The 22,607-nt window shown below is 35.3% G+C and overlaps 1 long non-coding RNA gene across 1 annotated transcript; it reads right to left on the bottom strand.

Annotated features, from left to right (window-relative positions):
• Positions 1 to 985: 985 nt before the first annotated feature.
• LOC116663264 lies at positions 986 to 18,113 on the bottom strand. The gene is made up of 3 exons (XR_004319486.1): positions 18,104 to 18,113; positions 11,852 to 11,855; positions 986 to 1,073 (listed from the first exon to the last, which is right to left on the bottom strand). It is a non-coding gene; the product is annotated as an uncharacterized LOC116663264 (long non-coding RNA).
• Positions 18,114 to 22,607: the final 4,494 nt, after the last annotated feature.

Genomic DNA, 22,607 nt, shown 5'->3' with positions numbered 1-22,607 from the left:
TTATGGTTTTGATTATCCTCTTTTACATCTTCATGTTTATTCTCTTGCAACTCATTGTAGTTATTGCATTTCCAATTATGGTTTTCTGTTTTCTATAGCTTCCTGCTTCTTTTCTATTTAGAGTAGGCCTTTCTTTTAGGATAGGTTTAGTATTCCTCAATTCTTTTAGTTTTTGCTTGTCTGTGAAATTCTTTCTCTCTCCTTCTATACTAAAGAATAGTCTTGCTGGATAGACTATCCTAGGTTACCAATTTTTCTCATTCAGGACTTTGAACATATCTTGGCACTCCCTTTTGGCCAGCAATGTTTGTGTAGAGAAATAAGGTGATAGCCTTATAGGGGTTCTCGTGTAACTAACTCTTTGTTTTTCTCTTGCTGCCTTTAGAATGTTTTCTTTATCTTTAACTCTGCCCATCTTGATTATAATATGTCCTGGTGGAGGTCTATTTGGGTTCTTCTTGTTTGGGACCCTCTGTGTTTCCTGTACTTGGATATCTGTTTCCATCTTTAAGTTTGGGAAGTTTACAGTCATGATTTCTTCAAATATCTTTTCAATCCCTTTTGCTCTTTCTTCTCCTGGGACCAATATTATGTGTAGATTGGCATGCTTTATATTATCGCATAGGTCCCTTATATTGCTTTCATTAGTTTTCACTTGCTTTTCTGTGTGCCGTTCTGATTGGGTGATTTCTGTTATCCTCTCTTCTAAGTCACTTTTTCATTCCTCTGCATTATCTAGTCTGCTTTTGACTGGCTTTAGCTTGGCTCTTATCTGAGCCATTGAGTTTTCTGATTTTAATTGGCTCTTCTTTATGGTTTTTATTTCCTTTTTATATTATTCTGCATTTTTATTCGTAATCTTTCTTATTTCCTTTGGTGCTTTTATCACCCCCTTTTTGAAGTCATGATCTAGTAGACTATTAAGATCTATTTCATTGTTCATTCTTTCAGGTGACTTCTATTGTTCTTTAATTGGGAGTGGTTCCTCTCCTTCATTTTACTCATATTTCTCTTAACTTTAAGGATTTAGGAGTATCAGTTATCTACTGTGGTCTTGAAGTGCTGTTTTGTTTCTTTTTTTTAAGTGTGAGCATTCCTGTGTAGACTGTGTGCATCTAGTAATTTTGTCACAGTGGCTGTTTTTAGTATGGATAGTTGCCACATCTTACTCCTGTGTATGTTGACTGTTACCCATTCACTGGGGGTGTGGCCAGTGTTGTGGTGATCAGAGCCTGCCCTGGTTGTTGAGCAGGGCCTCCTTTCTGGTCTGTGATTGTCACAGCCTGGACAGTGGCTGGGTTTGCTCCCTTGTTGTTGGGATAGAGGCTTCCAGACCTGTTTCTGAGCTGCAGTGTGTGGCAGGCAGGGTTGGAGTGCTTCACCTGGGAAGAAGAGTCACTGAGTACACCCCCCCCCCCAGTAGATGTCTACCAGGAAGTGCCCTCTGGTGTTGTCTGTCACTTGTTATGCTGGCTTACAAAGTACTCTTTGTTGATGCTGGCCTTGTCTCCTCCTCAGCTGTGGGAAATGTTGGCAAGCCGCTCTGGTATCCTACAGGTTCTACGCCTGCAGAGCCACCAGTTCATACCACCTGTCAGGCACCAGTACCCATCAGAGTTGGCCCCAGCCCTCTCCCCAGGCTCATCAGAGAGCTCCAGCAGCCAGTCCTAGCCCACCCCCACCAGCTTGTGTCTAGGGCTTGGGATCGCAGGGACCTCTCTGTGCTGGCTTCTCTTAATTCTGTCTACCAAGCAGTTGCTGCTTTCACCTGTAAGCCTAGTAAGCTCCCCTATGTCCCCACTGACCTCCCCACTGGAGAGGGGGCATCCCAGCGTGAGGGTGCTTTTCCTCATTTGTCACTCCCTCCCCCTTAGACAGGGCCCACACCAATTTCCTTTTTTTCTTTTTTTTTCTCTTCTACCAGTTTTTGTGAGGAATCTTCTTGTATTTTGAGGTAAGAGAATATTCTGCCAAAATTCAGTAGGTGTTCTGTGCAACTTGATGGGTCTGTAGATATAATTTTCATTGTATTCATTGGAGGCAGTGAGCTATGTGTCCTTCTACTTTGCCATCTTGGCACCACCCCTGAAGGACCAATTTCTTTACCGGACAAACCAGGTTTTTGGTAGAAGGAAAAGAGGACATGGGTAACCAAATGACAGTTTTTAAAGCTTTTGCTTGAAGATAGTACAAATCACTTCTATTCACAGTTCACTGGCTAGAGAAAATCATGTGGTCAAGGCTGGCATCAAAAGGATATGGATGTACATTTCTCTACCAAGAGGAAGGAGAAACAAATAATTAGAAACCAGCACAATTGATCACAATGGGTAGACATTTTATGAATTTTATAGATGCCAAATTGTTTCCTCTAAATATATTACACATTTAAACTCGTGAAAAATATATGAGTGTCTCTGCCGTTCCCTCACTGATATGTTGTGATATCAGACTCTGATTTTGGTCATCTGAAAGGTGAGATTTATTTTGAAGTAAGCTTAATTTAAATTTTTCTTATTCTAGATATAAAGTTCAGTCTATATTCATATTCATACTTAAGTATGTCTTAGCACAGAAGTACTTGAGTGCCTAATTTCTTCTTTTATTTGGACACTATATGTCTGTTAATTCAGCCTATAATCAGTAATTTTCTGTTATCAAGTCAGCTTGTGCACCTTTAGGATCCAGATTTTTTGCAACATAATGACAGCTGATTAAGTCTGTCCCTTACAGATGACAAGTTATGTCTCCACCATTTTGTATTTTTATAACAGATTTTAAAAAATAAAACAAAAATGTAGTACTTTTTATATATTTCTTTTGAGTATCATCTTCTATTTAGTTCAATATTCAAACCTGCTCTGATCCTTTTTTGCATATTTTTAAATAATTTTTCTTGTTTTAAAATAATACATATAGAAAATATTGAAAATACAGGCAAGGAAATAAAAAATAACCCACATACCTATTATTCTTAGACAGTCATTTATTCTGAGTATTAATTCTGTCACCTCGGATCACCTGGAATAGAGCCATCTGGGAATTTGATGAATAAGCTTTCCAAGCCTCTATTTCTATCACCAAAATAATTAATAGTACCAGACAGATTTCCAGCTTTCCTTCCTGGCCTCTTCTCACTTGGCAATTATCAAGCAAATGCATAGTGATTAAAATCCAATACATGCTTCCTACAGTTTTCATTCTATACTAGGGTGTCTCTTTCCTTGAGTTTTTGGAGAGTGATTAAAAGCTGCAAATATGAGCTTGAAGTGACCAAAAAAAAAAAAAAAAAAAAAAAAGGTGGGGAAGATTGATTTATTTGGGCTGCCTCTGAGGCAAAACATTTTCTGTAGAGGCAAAGGAGAAAACCAAATAGCCATCCACTATATAAAATCAAGTTCCCCAGACAGAAAAGATCATTTACTAATACAAAGTCTAAACGGTCCAGAGATGAGAATTAAGTTTGGCAGTGGAGAATTCTTGCATTTAGAGCCTTGTCAAGGAAAGATCGAACCAACTATTGTTTAGGGAAAGGGAAAGTTCAAAATGTGGTCAATTGATGTGAATATTTAACTTGCTCTTATAGTCCAGGGAGGAGGTATCTGGGGCACACAGGATGTGTGGATGTTTTAAAAATTCATTGTATCAGACTCATTTGACAGCCTCCTGAGTCTTCTAGTTCTTAGATCTAACACATGTTTCACACAGAGATTTATGTTTATGGTTCCAAATGTAAAATTGAAAAATAAAACTGTGGTGTTCTGGAATGGGACCTGGAAAAGTTGCTGGTTGCCCATTAATTCATATCTAATAATATTTACTAACTTTGGTGAAGCTCAAGAAACTCCAGTAGCAGAAACTTCAACAATTATATCCTGGTGCCTGAATATCAATGTCCGATACTCAGAATCCAGAGACTTTTACATAGGGAAGATCATGCAGTTAAGTCTAAAAAAGAGAGAGATGACTAAAGGATTCCCTGAAGCTAGTCATTTTTTTTTTTTTTTGCCTGCCATGTTGAACTTCCTCTCTTTATTAATTTCTCAGTTGCAAATTCTGTGAATAAGTGGTTCAGGTTAAATGCAACCTAGCCATGCAATTTGTTTTCTGTCGTGACATATGACATTGAAAGCTATTTTTTTGGTATTTATTTCTAGGCTAGCTGTCTTATAATTTTGACAAATGCCCTCTGCCTGTTCTTACAAGTACAAAACCATGTGGCAGTTTTTCTGAGACTCCCTATTTGTATCATCTTCACAGTTCAGAGGATTATGGGGACAGATGATTGACAGAAGAGAAATAGAGTATATAAAGTGTTTATTTCACAAAACATAACCATTGATGAGGTCCTGAACTAGGGCTGTGAATGGGGACAGAAAAGAAGACATCTAGGACTTGAAAAAAAGAAAAACTGACAAGATTTGGGAATTGATTGACTTTGAGGGATGGGGGGAAGATGAAAGGAAAGGGAGGAGTCAAGGATGATTAAGGTTTTGAGTAAGGTTAAAAGACTTGAAATAATAATTGCTTGTTATTTTCTGAAACCAGTGAGAACTCTGAAAAATAAGTAAAATGTTTTGATAAACATTATCATCATGACATGAAAACCATATACCTGAGCAAACTGGATTTCTAAATTAGCATGCTGGTCTTATTGAAAATAATGTGAAAAGAAATCCAAGTGTAACTTCTAATAAAAATATCTTGTATTTGCTGTATGGCTATGCTGACAACTGGAGGAAATTACCCATCTGATTTTCCCTATACGCTTTTAAACAAAGAACCATACCATAATAAAGTGGTGGCAAACAGTCTGTTCTGCAAATCTGGCCCACCCCCTGCTCATTTTGAATAGTTTGTGAGCTATATTGAAGTGTTGAAGACATCAAAGGAAGAATAATATTTTATGACATGAAAATTATATAAACTTTGCGTTTTAGTGTTTATAATTAAAGTTTTATTGGTACACAGCCATGTCCTTTTCATGGCTGCCTGCATTTATAATGCCAGAGTTTGGTAGCTTTAACAGACACCATATGACCTACAAAGTCTAAAATATTTGTTATTTGACCCTTTAAGGAAGACATTTGCCTACACCCTGCCTGATGTACAAGCTATATATATCTAGAGATGAGTTAGGAAAGAATAATAATGCAGTTTGAAAGCACAACTAGAAAAAATAGTAGTTTAATTTTAGCAATATTTTCAATTCACCCATTCACTCAGTAAATATTTGTGGAGCACCTGCTATCTGTCAGTCACTATCCAAAATGCTACAGATGTACATTAATTTAAACATTAACTTAGACACAGATTTAAACATTAGTCCACTTCTTCCTAATGAAGCAGTCTGAAAATGAGTCCTCCTTTTGATTATTCCTGTCAAGAAGATGGCAAGGAAATAGACTGCAGGTAGAATAGAAGGCTTATTCTTAAGACTCAAATATATCTTCCCAGAATTAGAGTCTTGGCAAAACAAGAGGAAAGACATGTAGTGAATAAAGTAAATGTTTATATAGTTTCGAATTTGTACTTGTTAATAACAGGTAGAAGTTTTCCTGTTCCTAGTACTTTTCTAGTGTTTATTTGGTTTTTATTTCTAATCCTTTTAAACAATTCAGTGGGGTATCATCCTCATTTTATATATGAGGAAACTGACATTGGGAATAAAGTGACATGTTTTTCAAAATAGTGTACTATGAATATAATTGGTATGTTCTAGCATTGAATATAATTCCTTTCATTGTTTAAGTAAAAATATTAAATCTAACCCAGAAGTATATATGGGTAATGTAGATTTGGTTGGCATTGGGGAAGCATATCATACAGACTTAAATATTTTTTAAACATCTCTTTTCCCTAAAGATTCTCAGAAGTTCTCACTTTTTAAAAACATTTTGCCAATACATAGGAAGCCACTGATGGGCCTGTTTATCAATTTCTTACCATAGACTATTTTATATATCAATTACAGATGTATGTGTATGTGGGTTTCTTATACCAAAATGTTACAGATTTTATATTCTGTTTTATAGAACCTGAAGGTTCAGCAGTAGTAATTTAAGAAGCTTTACAAATATTATACATAATTAAATATATATATTATAGTTATATATAGTCATTATATGGAAATAAAAATATAATGCTCAAACTTCCAATTAAACAGGATGGACTGTCCATATATATATTAACTTCTATTCTTTCCAAAAATAGAAAATATCGAAGTAAAGAAGTTCTAAAACATAAACTCAAAAAGATGAAAAGGATAAAATAAAGCAGATTAGGAACAGCTTTCTGCAATGTGGAATGTGCAAAAATAAATAACAATTAACTTAGAAGCCCAGATATGCTGAAGCCCAATCAAGTAGTGGGGAAAGGCGAAACAACCTAATTGTATGTCAGAAATCCTAAAAGGCTGAGACGTGACCACAGCATACCTATCTGAAGGTGAGGGTAAAGGTGGGGCTAAAACAAATGAGGATTTGATCAGTTTTCTGTGTGAGAAACAGAAGTGCAGATCCCACCTAGTGCCTCAGTGAAAGACTGGAAGCTTATTCTCTGGTGACAGCAAAATGAAAATTCCTGATTGCCTCAGGAGGCAAAGTAGTAGAAAGGGTACTATTCCCAAAACAGGCACAGCCTGGAGTATATATGCAACATGGAACCTGACCTTACATCTTTCCCCATTCAGTTTCTAGGAGACTGACAGCCTGACTTAGGCAGAACTGTTCTTCTCTAAGTAATGACCAGAGCTACAGAAAAACACTATTATTCGGAGTTTTCCAACAAAAGGTTACAACCGAATCACTACAGTGAAGCCTAAATTCAACAAACCTGTAGCTCGTAAAGAATTTTTTGTAACCCACTTAAATGAATAGACAACAGAGGATCAGTAGACACTTCATTCAAGCATGTAACTTGAATGATAGAATCAAAGTGTACAAATATACAAACAGGAAAAAAAAGCACTAAGAGGAAATATATTATGTAAGGACAGGAAAAGTTCAAATATATATGTGCTAATAATCGTAGAAAAATAAAAACACATTGCACTCATGAAACAAAAATTTATATACACATATAAATGCATTGCATATATATACATATATGTGTTTCTTGTACATATCTTGCATATATTTAAAATGTGAATATATTTATATATAATAATTTATACATAAAATGTGTTTGTTCAGACATAAGAAAACAATTAAAAATAAAATACGATAGTAAAAAAGAAAATCTCAGTGCAACAGTTAGAAAATAAAATCAAGGTAGTCTCCCAGAGAGTAGAGCAAAACAACAAAAAAATGAGTTTTTTAAGTGAAAAAAGATTAGAAAATGAATGAACCAGTCTAAAAGGAACAACCACTGAATGATAGAATTTCAGTGAAGAAAGAACAGAGGAATCTGAACTCAGGAAATCATTAAATAAACAGTCAAGAAAATTTCTCTGAACTAAAAGACATGAATTTAAAGATTGGCAGTTTCTATTAAGTGCCTATTGAGTAGATACAGTGGGGTCTACTTCAGGGCACTTAAGAGTGGAAATTCAGACCTATGGATTAAATAGAAGATTCTAAAGCTTCCAGAAAGATAAAATAGGTCACAAATAAAGGATCAGAAAACAAGACGGTTTTGAACTCCTAAGAGCAGTGCTGGAAACTGAAAAATAATGAAGACATAGCTTTGGAACTCTGAAATAAAAAGATTCTGACTCTGGTTTTCTATTCTAGACAAACTAACAAATCAAGGGTAGGATAGACATTTTCAGATACAGGGCTCCAAACAATTTACTTCCCATGAATCCTTTCTTAGGAAACTACTGTAAGATTCCTATACTAAAATGAGGGAGTAACCAAGGGAAGGAAAACATGGAATCCAGAAAATGGGGTTTTCTTTCCTTTAAGAAAGAGGCAAAGAATATCTCTAGGATGAAGATGATGGAATAAACCAGGAATGTAGCACATCACTGGACAGCAAGGGCAAGAGAGCCGCTCAGAGGGTTCCAGGAAGATTATCTCTAAGAAAATAAAAATGATAGAATATCTGATGTAACTGGGAGATGTGGGGCATTTTTCAGTGATGAGCACATTAGAAAATAAAGCCAACAACAAAATAAAACAATAATTAGCAACAAAGGAAACAAAAAGTTGCTTAACCAAGTACATGTAGTCATGGTTTATACATAGCTTTTCTGTGAATAGTTCTTATATAAATATAATAATGTTTCCTGAAAATTTTTAGTCAAAATCATGCAATAATTTTAGTGAGAAGATAGAGGACATGGGAAGTATCTGTGTTTATCTCTGGGGCATAGTGAGTTAAAGAGAACTAAATGCTCATTTTTCACTGGGAGAAGTCAGTAGATACTACCTAAAAGGGAGAGATCAAGAAATTGCAATATTGTTATTCTACTTACACCAGTGAAGGAAAACTAACAGCTAGCTAAAAAGCCAAAACAGCTGAAAAAATGTTGCTTCTCAGAAAGTGGAAAGGGCAGGGAGGGTTGAGGCATTGCTGTTTTTCTTAATAAGAATTTCAGAACCACTTGACTCTCTTAAATGTATGAAAAATAACTTTGATGGTCATAAAAATTAAATGTAAGAAAATATTTCCACTGAAATGTGATAATTTTTAACAATTAGAAACAGATTCATTGACTTAAGCAGCCAGGGTAATTAATTGACTTTTTATAGAAATCTTATAATACAACTTCTTGTAAAATATCTATTCAAATACAACTTATTTTAACCGGGCCATTAATTAATTACTATAATTATTATTAAATTATTAAGTTATCATCATTAAATCATGAAATTCAGGATTGCATATGTCCATTCACCTAAAATTGTGTGATTACCTGTTAATTATTTAGGTGTGTAAAATAGCACCCCCCATAGCAAATATTAAACTGATATAAAATTAAACAAAAATCTGAATACAGTGATATAAGATGCTGCTGTCATCCATAATCTGCAGTTATAGATGTTTACATTTATTGAAATAACCTTGTTGAAATTACAGAATTAATCACAAGATGCTAGAACTCATTTAAAAACATGAGGAAAAATGGCCTGCCCATGACCTCACATCTAGGAGATGTATAAGAAATAGCTGCTTCCCTCTCAGCAGTACTAGTACACAGTGACTTAGCTATGCTGGACTAGACATCATAAAAGTCTGCATGATAGCTCATTGCTAAGGCCATTGCAATGTGAATGGAAGTCTGTAGGTTAGTTTTCTGCCCCAAGCAGAACACAAGTAAGTGCTAAAGAAGATCTCAATAAATGAATGGAATTAGGCATCATTATAAAGGTCCCAGCTTAAGAAGAAGAAACTTACTTTCAGTCCTGTTCTTCCTACTCATCAAAAAGACTGTATTGATATCTTCTCCTTTTGAAGATTAATACCAGCATAATTTGGGGGGGAGCACATGTGATAAAAAAAAAAAAGGTAGTTTTTACAATAAGAAATAGTGTATAGTAACGGTATTTTCTTAGTCAGATTTCTTGCAAAATGTCCTTTGCACCAGTTAGGAGTTTTTGACTATAAACAACAGAAACTGATGCCAGCTAACCTCAGCAAAAGAGGGTTTAAGATACTAAGAACGCATTGTGGAGATGGGGAGACTGCAGAACTAGACTAGAACGAGCCTGGAAGAGCCAAGAAAGCATCAGAGGACTAAGGAACCAAACTCAGGCCTGGGCTGGACAAGGGAACAGGCTAATCAGGCCACTGCTACTGCAAAGAAGAAATTCCTATGCATTCTACTCTTTTTGCGTCACTTGCTGAAGATTCAGGGTGTGTCTCAAGACAGTTCAGTTGGCTGAGTTTTGGCCATTTGCTCTTCTCTTAGCTGACTGAAATGGTGAGAGGAAGAAACTGGCATGTCTTTAGTAGAGGACCGGCAAGCCGACTCCCCTGCTACCAAACTGCACGCTGGGTAAAGCCAATAGGAAGTGAGGGCGCTATTAGAAATGCCGAAAAGGAGCAAATACCTGTTATATCTTTTTTGTTAAGCATGCCTGAGCCATTGCATTTTCTCAGTGTTCTGCTGAAGGAGCATGCTTCATTGTCTAGAGGGTAACTTGTTTAGAGTGTTGTGTTTTTGGCAAACTAATAGTGAAAAATTTATCAAAGTGACATGGGTCCTGGCAAGACCTAGTTGCTTTCTTTTCATATACTGGAATTCATATGCAAAGTAGGTAAAACTTCTGGCTTGGATCAAAGGTAGTACATCTATGTAGATACAGAAAAATGGGGCATTTACCCTGTGGTCTGGGTGGTGATGCTTAAAGATATGCCTTCATGTGTAGCTCTGTGTATATGTGTGTTAGAGGAATAGGAAGGTCCAGAATGGCTTGGAAATTCTTTAAGTATATTAACATCAAGATAATAAGCTTGACCTCTTTTAAAAGATTGTCATTTCCTGTTGGTCTCTTAAATTCATTGATCTTTTATAGTGTTTGTTTTATTGTTTCTCATTTCATGGTAAAATAGCAGAAGCAATAAGTCATCTCCTTAACCAGAAAAAAAGATGATGATTTTTAGAATTTTATGAGTTGCAATGCCCAGGGAGGACCAGGAAGATAGAGGCTAGAGAGAGTGGAGGAAGGGGAAGCAATGAACGAAACAGGCAAGGCTTTTGCTTCAAATTTTCTACACCAATAGCTTGTACAACATTCTCTGTTGATAGTTCTGTCATTTTTCTGTACTCTAAATTCCAACAAAGAATTTACTGAAACAGCAAATCATCTCTCTTACAAACTAAGTGTCAAAGAGCTCAGTGAAGTGTTTAGAAATAATAAAGCAAGAGAAGGGGGAAAAAAAGAAACCGATAATGAGGTGAGAAGAAAATATTTTCAAATGAGATTTAAAATCAAGGGAGAAAAATGTGAACTAGATATTCAAATAAATAAGGAGCAGTGGAAGTCATTTAAGAAACCTGCAGATAAAGATTTTACATATTTTATGGAAGTAAGCAAAGTGTAGGCGAGTCTCCTGAAGTTTGGTAAACATTGTTTGAAGTCAAATTTTCTGGTGAGGTGAGAAAGTATAATTCCATAGTCACTTATCACTCATTTCTCTGTACTGCAAATGAGGGTAGCTGACTTTTTCTCTATTGCATGCAACATCAGCACATCCTGAGATCGCTTACAAAGATATGGATGCCTCAAATTTATCTTAGCTAGCCTTTGATATGATGAGAGCTTAGTGAGGTAAAGGGCTTTTTAGAATGCAGTGTAATTCTATGTTAGCTAAACCATGAATAACTTTTGAAAATAATTACATTGACTATATATTTTATAAAGGCTATAGCATCTAATTATAAATAAAACAAGACATTCCCCAATGTAGGGAGCAAATACCCAGATTAATTTACTTTTAGGATTTGCAGCAGAATGCAGAGTGTAACTCAGGTGAACTCAAGTGAGAAGACTTACAAAAAGTAATCATCATTAGCTCTTCCTAAGTTTGTAATTAAGTTTTAGTGTTCGGTGAAAATATATATGCAGATGTTTTAATGAGCCAAACGTTTGCATAAGAATTATGAAATGAAAGTCAGTTACCTGTCCTCCCTGACTGTTGCATTTCCCATACCTCGGGTTCACTTTTAACACTCACTTGTGTGTGTTTACCTCCATATTGTCAAATAACACTTGTTATATTAGTAGCTTTAAGAAAAACTTTAAGCATCAATTTGTTAATTTCTCACCATGAGAAATGTGGACTTGGCATTTTTTCACCCTCTAGCCCTCCTTACTGCACGAATTTCCCCAAACTTGTGAGTTATAACATTACTTATATCAATATTCAGCATTCACATCATTGTATTTTTGTAGATGTTGACTGTGCTATATTTTATACTAGGATTATTTTTGCTTTCTTAAACAACCTTCTTGGTGTTAAGTACACTATTTTTTTTATTGACTTGGTTTTGTCTGCCCTAACTCTCCCTAAGTTGTTCCAAATTCATTAGGATTGTATCAGGTTCTTGGAGACAACTATTCAGAGGCTGCTGATCTTTTTCCAGCTGGACTGGTTATGTTCTATGCCTTAAAAATACCATCATCCTGAGATACCTACCTTCAAGGTAAACCTAGAGAGATCCTGCTCTCTCCTGAGTTGGAGCTCCCATTCCCTGAATCTAATGCTTTGCTCTTTCTTGATTTACTCTTTCGTTTGGGTGAAGTAACTCTTCCAGGGGTTTTCTTAGAAAGACAGCATGGGAAATAAATTGTTAGAAAGGTTGTATGTTTAAAAATACCTGTAATGTTCCCTTTTACCTGACTGATATTATCACTGGGTATGGTGTTATTGATTCAGAATAATTTTCCTCCATATTTCAAAGGCATTTCTCCATTGTCCTCTATCTTTGGTGTAACTTTGAGAGATCAAAGTTCTTTGTAATTACTGATTGTGGAAGCTTAATTTATAATCTTCTCTTTATTCCTGAAGTCCTGAAATTTTACAGTTAAATGCCTTTGGTCTACCAATTTTCAGCTATCATGCTGGGCATAATCTAGAGATTGATATCCTTCATTTCTAGGAAATTTTCTTAAATTATTAATGATTTTCTACTATCTTTTTTTTCCATTCTTTCTGTCTGGGTTTCCTATTAGTCCAATACTGGATCTCTTCAAATGGTCCTCTAATTTTCTTATATTTATTTTTAAATCTTTTCAGTGTCTTCTGGTTTTGAAAAAAAATTTATGTTTCATTTGCTCTGCTTTCTGTGAGAATTTCTTTAATGTTTCAAAACTTTATCTGAAGTTTCTATTTATGCTGTTTTTAATTTTTAAGAGCAATTCTGTTTATTTATATAGCTTTTTATTTTCATAGCTGTAATTTTTTTCTTAACTCTGAACATAGTAATAAAACTTATATTAAAGTTTCTTTCAATCTGTGTAGTATCTACTTCCTCCACATTGTTTATTTTATTCTCTATTCATGCTATAAGAGATAGACTAAAAGCTTTTTGGGAAACACATAGGGATAATTTTTTCTATTGCAGACTTTGAAGTATGAAGATCTGGCTGTACCGTTTTAGTGAGAGACTCTCAATTTTAGCATTTTAGATCTTTCTCTTGATGTGGCAAAAATTCCCAGAAAAGAATATCCCAGATATACGCCTGCCTGCCATATTTCTGGAAATTGAGTGGGGGAAGAGGGCTAAGGGATTCTCAACATTAATAAATAAACACTGACTCCTCCTAGCCCATAACCTGCTCTCAACTGTAGCTACTCATCTCCAATACAAAGACTCTGCGTTTTACACTCCCCAGAGAATAAACCTACAATCTTCTGTCTTGGTCAGTATAGTTAGTTCACACTGTCATAACAAAATACCACAGACCAGGTGTCTTAAACAACAGAAGTTTATTTTCTCACAGTTTAGGAAAATGGAAGTCCAAGCTCAAGGTACCAGTGAGATTGATTTCTCCTGCGACCTCTCTCTCTGACTTGCAGACTTCTCCCTGACTTGCTGGCTTCTCTCTATGTCCTCACGTGGCCTTTCCTCTGTGCACCCATTCCTGATCTCTCCTCCTCTCTTTGTAAGGACGCTAGTCCTGTTGGATCAGGGACCTACCCTATGATCTCATTTAACTTTAACTACCTCTTTAAAGGCTCTGTCTCCAAGTATAGCCAAGCTTAGGGTTAGGACTTCAACATAGGAATTTGTGAGGGGGCAGGGCTTGGCGAGGACACAAAATTCAGTCCATAGCAGTTGGAGAGAGTCAGTTGTTCAGCTGTGCAGAGTGTGATTGAGGATCTGTGGGTCTCTTTACTTCTTAAGCTCACTCCACAAATCCTCGTTTTATCCCACGTTCACCCCCACCCCAGAGTTAGCAGGTGATGCCAGTTGCTGAACCTATGAGAGATTCTATGATATAAATCATGTTGCTTGTCTTTCTTCCTCACTGCCAACTTAGAATTAAGCTTTTTCAGAGTGACTCAATTAATTAGAACTCCTCTTTCAGCTTCTCTAGTTTCAAAATTTTGTTGCTATCACAAGATTTATATTAAAATGTTTAATAATCGGTATGTTATGGGAGCCAACCAGTGAGAAAAGATGCCTGACTGATTAGAATAAACCCCAGCCAGACGCCATGCAGCTACCTAGCAGATGAATGCTCGTGTTCTGCTTTCCCCATCTTTTATTCTTTGTGGGTATGTGCCATTTGAAATAAAATGCCTTTACCTGTCATTTAATTTTCATTTTTAGAGGAACCACAATAAAATGTGTGAGTTTAATCTATTGTCTTTGTCAGAAAAACATTTTGTTGAAAATTTCAAAATTAAACATGAAGTCTTACTTTATTTCCGCTTATTCCTAGCTAAATATGACTTTTGAAATGTTTGAACTGTCAGTGGACCATTCTCATTGGATAACTTTCAGGAAAGAGTTTTTTTAAAAGACAGATTGTGTATATAAGTTGCTCCAGGTACTATAGTCATCTTGCTGATCCTCCATATCATGAAATATAAGATTTTTAAAAATCTTCTGCTGTCATATTTTCAATACTTTTATCAATGCGTGGTGAATCCCTGTTAAAACAGTTTTCACTTTCTCTGGTTGATCTTCCCTGAGCTCTAGTGCAATATTGATAATTTTCCCCATCTTTTGATCTTATATATATACTTCTATCACTTAACTTTTTACTTGCTAATATGGCACATACTGTTAATTTCCTACTCAATATTATTTCTAATTCTTCCTTGCTAAGAGAACTTAGATTTGGTGTGTAAAATATTTGCTTTTCCAGGTTCTCTCAAGCCTGGTATGGCCGTGTGACACAGTTCTAGCCAAAGAGATAAAATCAGAAATCTGTTGAAATTCCTATAGACCCTGAATGTTTTTGGAATAAATGAGTGAATGAATAAATAAATAACCCCAAAAGTTGGTCAGATTCTGTTGAAAATTTCCTAAGTTGGAGGCTTAGACTTTTAACTCTTGTTAAATGATTCATTATTTTTGTAGAACTGAAGGTTCTGAGTTTTACAGCTCTGCTCTACCGTTTTATATATATACATGATTAAATTCCTAAGTCAGGGGTTCACGAACCAAGCCTGGGGCCTAGTTTTATAGATAAAATTTTACTAGAACATAGCCATATGTTTACTAGAACATATGTATATGTTGTCTATTGCTGCTTTCATACAACAATGACAGTTGAATATTGAAACCAAGACCACATAACTCCAAAAGTCCAAAATACCAGCTAAATTCCCTTTATAAAAAAAGTTTATGGATCTCTGTTTCTAAATCATTTAACCTCTCTGAGTCTTCTTTTCTTTACCTTTAAACATTATAATTTCTGAGCATTTAAAAAAATTTTTGGATGTATTTTTTAACCAAAAGAATTTATTATAAATGTAGTGAATAACCAGTAAAGTTGTCTTTTACATTGTATCCCTTCAAATATTTGAAGACAGCAAAGCATGATCTAAGTTACCTTGTCTTTAGGCTAAATCACAGCAGTTCGTCTAGCTGTTTCTCAGTATTTTGTCAAGTATTTGTTTTCATTTTTCAGTATTACCATTAAAATGTAGAGCCCAGAACAAAATACAGCCCCACAGTTTGATATGACAAGCCCAGAGAATAACTTCCGAAATGGACAACTTTCTTGTAAACTAAATTCTGATTAACTCATTCCAAGATTATATTTACTTGCTAACCACTACATCTCAATATTGACTTTTGGGGAATTAAAACTTTTAGGTTTTTGACAGGCCCATTAATCATTTAAATTGGCATATAGGCTTTTCCATTTATTCCTGTCGAAATACATGTCACTGATTTTTAACCCATCCTTTAAATCTAGTGAACTAATTTCAAACATTGACTCTGCCAGTCATTATTTTAGCTAATCCTCTAAACTTTGAAACTTTTGAAAAATTCAATAAAGTGAATGACAAGTTATTAAAATAGGATATTGCCACAGGGCAGAGTTGTAGCATCATTATTATCAAATTTATTTCATACTATATATTTAACATATGCTAAGTACATAAATATATATGTGTATATACACAAAATCAGGTTTTACTGTATATCAGATCTATATTAAATCTTTTTCTGCATCATCTTAATACATATTCATAATAATGAGGATACTTCTAATATCCCCATTTTACACAATGAAGAATCTGAGGCCCAAAGAAGCTAAATTAAAACTAAGGTAGTCTTATTGCATAATTGGTACTCTTCTACTAAGACAAATTGCTTCTTCCTAAGGGAATGCTAAAAAAAATTTATTTCCTAAAGTCTATCTGTTTTCATTTAATTGTAAGAGAAGGGATTAGGGCATAATGAAAAGAGGTACAATCATAAACTGTGAGAATTTGACTTTATTCAACTTTTAAAGCATTTCAACTTTGAAAATTATATATATTCACTGTTAGTGAGCATGACCTTAAGTGTAAGGTATCTGCACTATGAAAAAGCTATAAAAACCCAGCAGACAGTTATAGATTAAAGTAAATGAGGAAGGAAAACTGTTTAACCACTGAAGTCATTTTGTCTAATTTACTGGCATTTAGTGTTGGAGTATTTTAGGAAGGAAAAAGTGATTTCCCTCTACCCATTTTAAGTTCACTAGCTAGGGCCCTGGAAATTAGACTAGCAGAAGACAGATTAACAAGAGAGAAATAAACAGAAGTTTATTAGCATGTGCATACCCATGGGAACACTCAGAGGATAAGTAACTGAGAGCGTGGTTAGTACTTGGGCTTATGTAGCATCTTAATAAAAGGTAAAATTTTAAAGAAGTGGCAAGGCAAAGGAAAATGACTTTAAGCTTCTTGTGACTGGCAAATTGTGGGAAGGCAAATATATGGGGAAATTGATGGTAGAGAAGGGCTAGTTTTAACGAGGTTTGTTAGGTTGATTTCTCTGGTGCCCTCTCTGAGCTGATAAGGATCTAGAGTTGTCTCTGGTGATTAACTTCTGTTAGGGGAGGGGAGACACCTTTACAAACTGATGTCCTGCTTTTGGGACATAGCTGGAGAGCAGAGAGCTTTTCTTGTATCTACTTCTCAGTTGCCTTCACTTCAAAATAATCCTTATGACAAAGTGGCATGTTTTGGGTGGCAAATTCTGCTACACTTCATTATAAGTGGATGTTAGATTCAGGAAGGCATAAGAACACTCTCTTTTGACTTTAATTTTATTTACCATAGAGACTTGTAAAACTTTGTGTTTAAGGAGTTCATCAGATAAAACATTCAGAATGTACAGAAGCTGATGGAAAGTAGGGAACTTAATGCCAAGAGCTCTTAGAGAAGGATACTTAAAACCAAAACTCCGTGGCCTTGGATTCTTTCACTTGCCCTCAGGGCATCTAAAAGGGCCTCTAGAGAACAGAGAATAGGGACATCTGGGGAGCCCTATTGTCTTTGGCTGTCACAGTGATTGGGAAAGTTACTTGCAATTAATGTGGGAGCCAAATGTTGGGCAGTGAACAAGGGTAGTCCCATCTACAGCTGTCTGCAACTCTATTTTATCATCGTTTACTTAAACCTTAAGACTTCTGAGAAACTATCTCTTAAGGAATAGGCTGAGCTTTAAGGCTATAATCCTACACTTTTTGAAAGGGGAAAGAAAAAACAACAATAGTTTGCTTTAATGAGATTCCTTTCCTTTTCTACCGTCATGATTGAAGCAATGCAGGAAACTGCCTGAACTCTAAAATAGAGCTAAGAACTCTGGCTTTTATTCCTAATTATCTAGTAATATAGAGTATGACTTTGAGCTAGTTATTTATTCTGTCCATGTGTAGAAATGAGGATAATGTCACCGGAAGAACATTTGAATAGTTTCTATAGTGGTTGATGGTGAGGATCCTGCCCAATGTGCAATCCCAGTGAATACAAGGAAGCTTTAAAATAGAGTTATACTTTGCTTGTTTTTCTTTTTCAAAATAGTATCTTCTATTTCCCTCCCAATTTAGTCTAAATCTATGGTTATAATAGAATCCAGTGTGCCTTCATTTCTTTTGAGCCACCTAAAAAATCTTGCAAGATGTCTTACAATAGACCCTTGGTACTAAAATACTGTTAGGAATTCATCATATATAACAAAGGATCTGAGCCTTAGCACAGATGGGAAGACTCACCATTGTGACATTTATAGTGACAGTGTGTGGCAAGACAGAACTCAGAATTCCAAACCACACATTAATAGTGAATTCATAGAAGCTGATTCTGGCTCTGCTTTTGGCCTCAGTCCCTGAAAAGTTGATGGCAAGCCCTAGCCTACAGCTCTCAAGGAGAAAACCTTCTTAATCAACTTTTCAGTGAGTTAAAAACATCTTATGTTATGTCAGTGGCTATGATTGGAATTTTCCTAAGTAAAGTGAGAACCATTTAAATTTACAGTGACTTTTTCTTGGTGGCTATGCACTTATTTCTATTTTTATGATTACTGGATCTTTCCAGAGTTAATTATCAGCTAATGAGTATTTATTATGAGGTCCACCTTCTGCAGGGCCCAGGAAGAGATGAAATCATTTACAAAGGCCCTGCCATCAAAGTGTTTACAATTTCCAACATATTGGAAAGCTGTGATGTCCAACACAATAGGGACTACCCATAGGTGACTTAAGTCTAATGAGATAAAAAATTCAGCTCCTCAGGTAAACTAACCGCATTTCAAAAGTTCAATAGGCATAAGCACATGTGGCTAGTTGCTACCATATTGGACAATGAGAATTTCCATCATCACAGATTTTTCTATTAGACTGTGCTGATCTAGGATAATATTCATTTAAAACCAATTTTTAAAAATAGTAAATTTGAAGTTTGGTTCAATAGTTTAATTTCTTTATTTTAAAGAGATTAGGTTATAGTTGGTAATGCCCAAATTACAACAACATGTTTCTCTGCAGTTGGTGGTAGAATGAGTGAAAAAAGCACATGACTTTCAGTCAGACTGGACCCTTCCTTCCCCCGTCCTTCCCTCCCTTCCTTCCTTCTTCACTTTCCAAAGTGTATTCTGGGTCATTTTCACATACGTGTGGGGAAGGGAGAGAGGAGTTTGGGGTCTCTCTGTTTGGAAGAAATGAAGCAATGAGTGGGGATTTTCTGATTCTAAGCACTTTCTGTTACTCATATGAGATGTTCTTGGATTTACCTACTTTTACACGCTGCCTGAATGACCCCTCCCTATTTTATCTAACCTAATGTAATGGTCCTTTTTGGTTTTTGAAATGACTTTTCACCAAGAGGTCATATCCTTTTCAAGTGCTAATCATTACATTTCTTTCTTTACAACATCTTTTCTCATACTCGCATTCAGTTTGTGCCATTTCAGGACTCCCTATATATATGACGCTATTAATCGTACATTTAATATATGTTCACGAAAATATTTTACCACAACACCTAGCACAATACTCAACACATGCTAGGTTATTAGGAAATGCTGCTGATGGTGTAGAAGCAGACCTTTACAAAGTGGAATAATAACTGATCTATTCCAGATGTGTGATTAAAATGTTCAACACTACAAGGCAAATACAAAATGGAACTCAATTCCCTGTTACTAAAATGTAGTCTTCTCAAATCATTTTAAAAATGTCATGGTGAATTTCATGCTGTAATTCCTGACCATACAAAATTGCCTTTATTGGAGAAATGTTTGTTTAGGTCTTCTGCCCATTTTTGGATTGGGTTGCTTTTTTTTGTTATTGAGTTGTATGAGCTGTTTGTTTATTTGGGAAATTAAGCCCTTGTCAATTGTATCATTTTGCAAATAATATATACATGGCCAATAGGCATGTGAAAAAATACTCACTATCACTAATTATCAGAGAAATGAAAATCAAAATACAATAAGGCATCACCTTGCACCAGTCAGAATGGCCATTGTTAAAAAGTCCACAAAGATAAATGCTGGAGAGGGTATGGAGAAAAAGGAACTCTCCTACACTGTTGGTGGGAATGTAGTTTGGTGCAGCCACTATGGGAAACAGTATGTCAATTCTTTAAAAAACTGAAAGTAGACTTACCATATGATCCAGCAACCCCACTCCTGGGTATATATCTGGAAAAAACTCTAATTTGAAAAGATACATGCACCCCCATGTTCATAGCAGCACTATGATAGCTATCAATAGCCAAAGCATGGAAACAACCTAAATGTCTATCAACAGATGCCTGGATAAAGAAGCTGTGGTATATTTATACAATGGAACACTACTCAGCCATAAAAAAATAAAATAATGCCATTTGCAGCAACATGGATGGACCTGGAGATCATCATTCTAAGTGAAGCAAGCCAGAAAGAGAAAGAAAAATGCCATGTGATATGACTTATACAGGAAATCAAAAAAAAAAAAAAAAAAAAAGAAGAGTACAAATGAACTTACGTATAAAGCAGAGACAGACTCACAGACTTAGAAAGCAAACTTACGGTTACCAGGGAGGGTTAAATTGGGAGCTTGGGATCTGCAGATACCAACCACTATGTATATAAAATAGACAGGCAACAACCTTATCCTATATAGCACAGGGAGCTATGTTCAATACCTTGTAATGGCCTATGATGAAAAAGAATATGTGTGTACATATATATAAATACTTATTTAAATATATATTACTTATATACGTATATATATAAATCACTATGGTGTACAGCAGTAATTAATACAACATTGTAAATCGACTATACGTCAATTAAAAATAAATAAATAATTAAATTTTTTTAATTTTAAATTGTCTTTTTAAAGTGACATGTAAGTGGTTGCCCAGCTAGCTCAGTCGGTAGAGCATGAGACTCTTAAAAATGACATGTAAGAAGCAGTAATTTACTGCTTTATAATTATCTCATCTTTCTTCACAACCACATACCTCAATGTGTACCACTGACAGGTATTTAGTGACCTTGTGCGTATGATGATCACTTCAGTATATTAAAACTCAACTGTGGTTTAACAAAATTACACCAATTCATGTGTATGTTTATTAAATATTTGTATTTACCATGACTTTGTTCTCTCTAATATCTGTACATGTTTATCAGTATTAAATTTTCTTTGACCTCTAAGTTATCAATGAGTATCTTGAGTAATATTAATCTCAGTAGCAATTCTTTGTATAATTTTCTTCACATTTCAGACAAAAGTATGAATGTGCTGAATGTAACTGCCATTCATTTAGTAGAGTCATCCTCCAGATTCAGGGATTTTGTTATTCACAGTTTTAGACATTTGCTCCACTGTGAACTGTCAAACACACAACGTTGTTTTATTGTTTGCTGTTACTCTAGCAGCTCCTACCATCTGTAGCTTATTCTGCCTTCCTTGTTAAAAGTAAATTTATAAAGCATTAAAGAAAGACATTAAAGACAGATAAGCACCTAATGGAGTCTTCCAGGAAATATGAGAAAATTTTCAAAATAGAGGTACTTTCATACACTGTTGGTGGGAATAAAACTGGCTATGTATTTTCCAAATGCAATTTGACAATGCACACCAAGAAATCCTTTTTAAAAAGTGTTTGGGGTTTTGCTTTTTACTTTTTTTCTTAACAAAAGCATAGATAGTTCAATAGCCATCCAAGAATACTGCATAGACTGAATAAATCAAGGATTTTCCTACTTGATGGAACTTGGATAGATAGTAATTCCAGGTCTAAGAAGCGGAATCTTTTGGATCATTCAGTCTTGCCTTTCTTGTGTCCCCAAGGTGTTTAACTCTGCTGCAGCAGAGGATTCATTTACATTTAACACCCACCCCCAAAGAATTTGTCCCTCTTGAAAAAACAGCTTTTCACTGCTGAGAATGGGGGAATTAATGGAGAAACACAAATTTATTTGGAAAAGTCTGTACAAATATCTGTTGACTATAATTTTAGTGAGCATTTCTTTGCATATCTGGATCAGTTGCTCACAGTTTAAAAGCGGCTACTGAAATTGTGGCAGTTCAATCTGTCCTCCTTGAGAAGCTTAGTAGCACTATACGTCAAAGTTAACCACCTAATTTTGTGGATCTCAGACTGCTCTTACTGGATCCTGGAAGCAGTTCTTCACAATGATCAAAACTTGGATAAAGCATTTAAGAAGTTATCTACTCATTGATCTATTCAAGGACCACTTTACAATGATAGGCTCTCATCATTGCTCGTTTCTTTACCTGTATCATTCCTACAAGCATAGGGCTTTGTGATTAGTCCCATAGTTTCAGGTATACTTTTTGTTTTTAAAGAAACCTCCTGTTTTCAATCTCCCAAGTGACAGTAAGATGTATGTATTACATATTTGCCCAGTAACTGTTTCTTGTTCCATTAAGTGCTGAAAAGGATTTATCAGACCAGTACATGTAAATTAAATAGGCTTTAGGCTTAGCTATTCCACTATATATTACAAACTTGCAGCAAAACCTGACCATAATGAAATGCTTGTTTGAAGGTTATATTGATCTTCTCTCAGTCTTCAGAGGTTAACTGGCATTGGTTAGCAAAGTTGCATGAACTCAACATAAACCACCAGCCATTACTGCTACTTAACAACCCTTACTTATCAGCATTATTGTGCTAACCATTTGATGATTTCCACCTACCTTTTAATTTTCTCCTTAATTATTTGATACACCTTTAAATGAGAA

The sequence above is a fragment of the Camelus ferus genome, chromosome 1 (assembly GCF_009834535.1).
Source record: "Camelus ferus isolate YT-003-E chromosome 1, BCGSAC_Cfer_1.0, whole genome shotgun sequence".
NCBI classification, from domain to species: Eukaryota; Metazoa; Chordata; class Mammalia; order Artiodactyla; family Camelidae; genus Camelus; species Camelus ferus.
The sequence above is the reverse complement of the archived record's forward strand: the minus strand, read 5'-3'. Positions and strand labels throughout refer to the sequence as shown.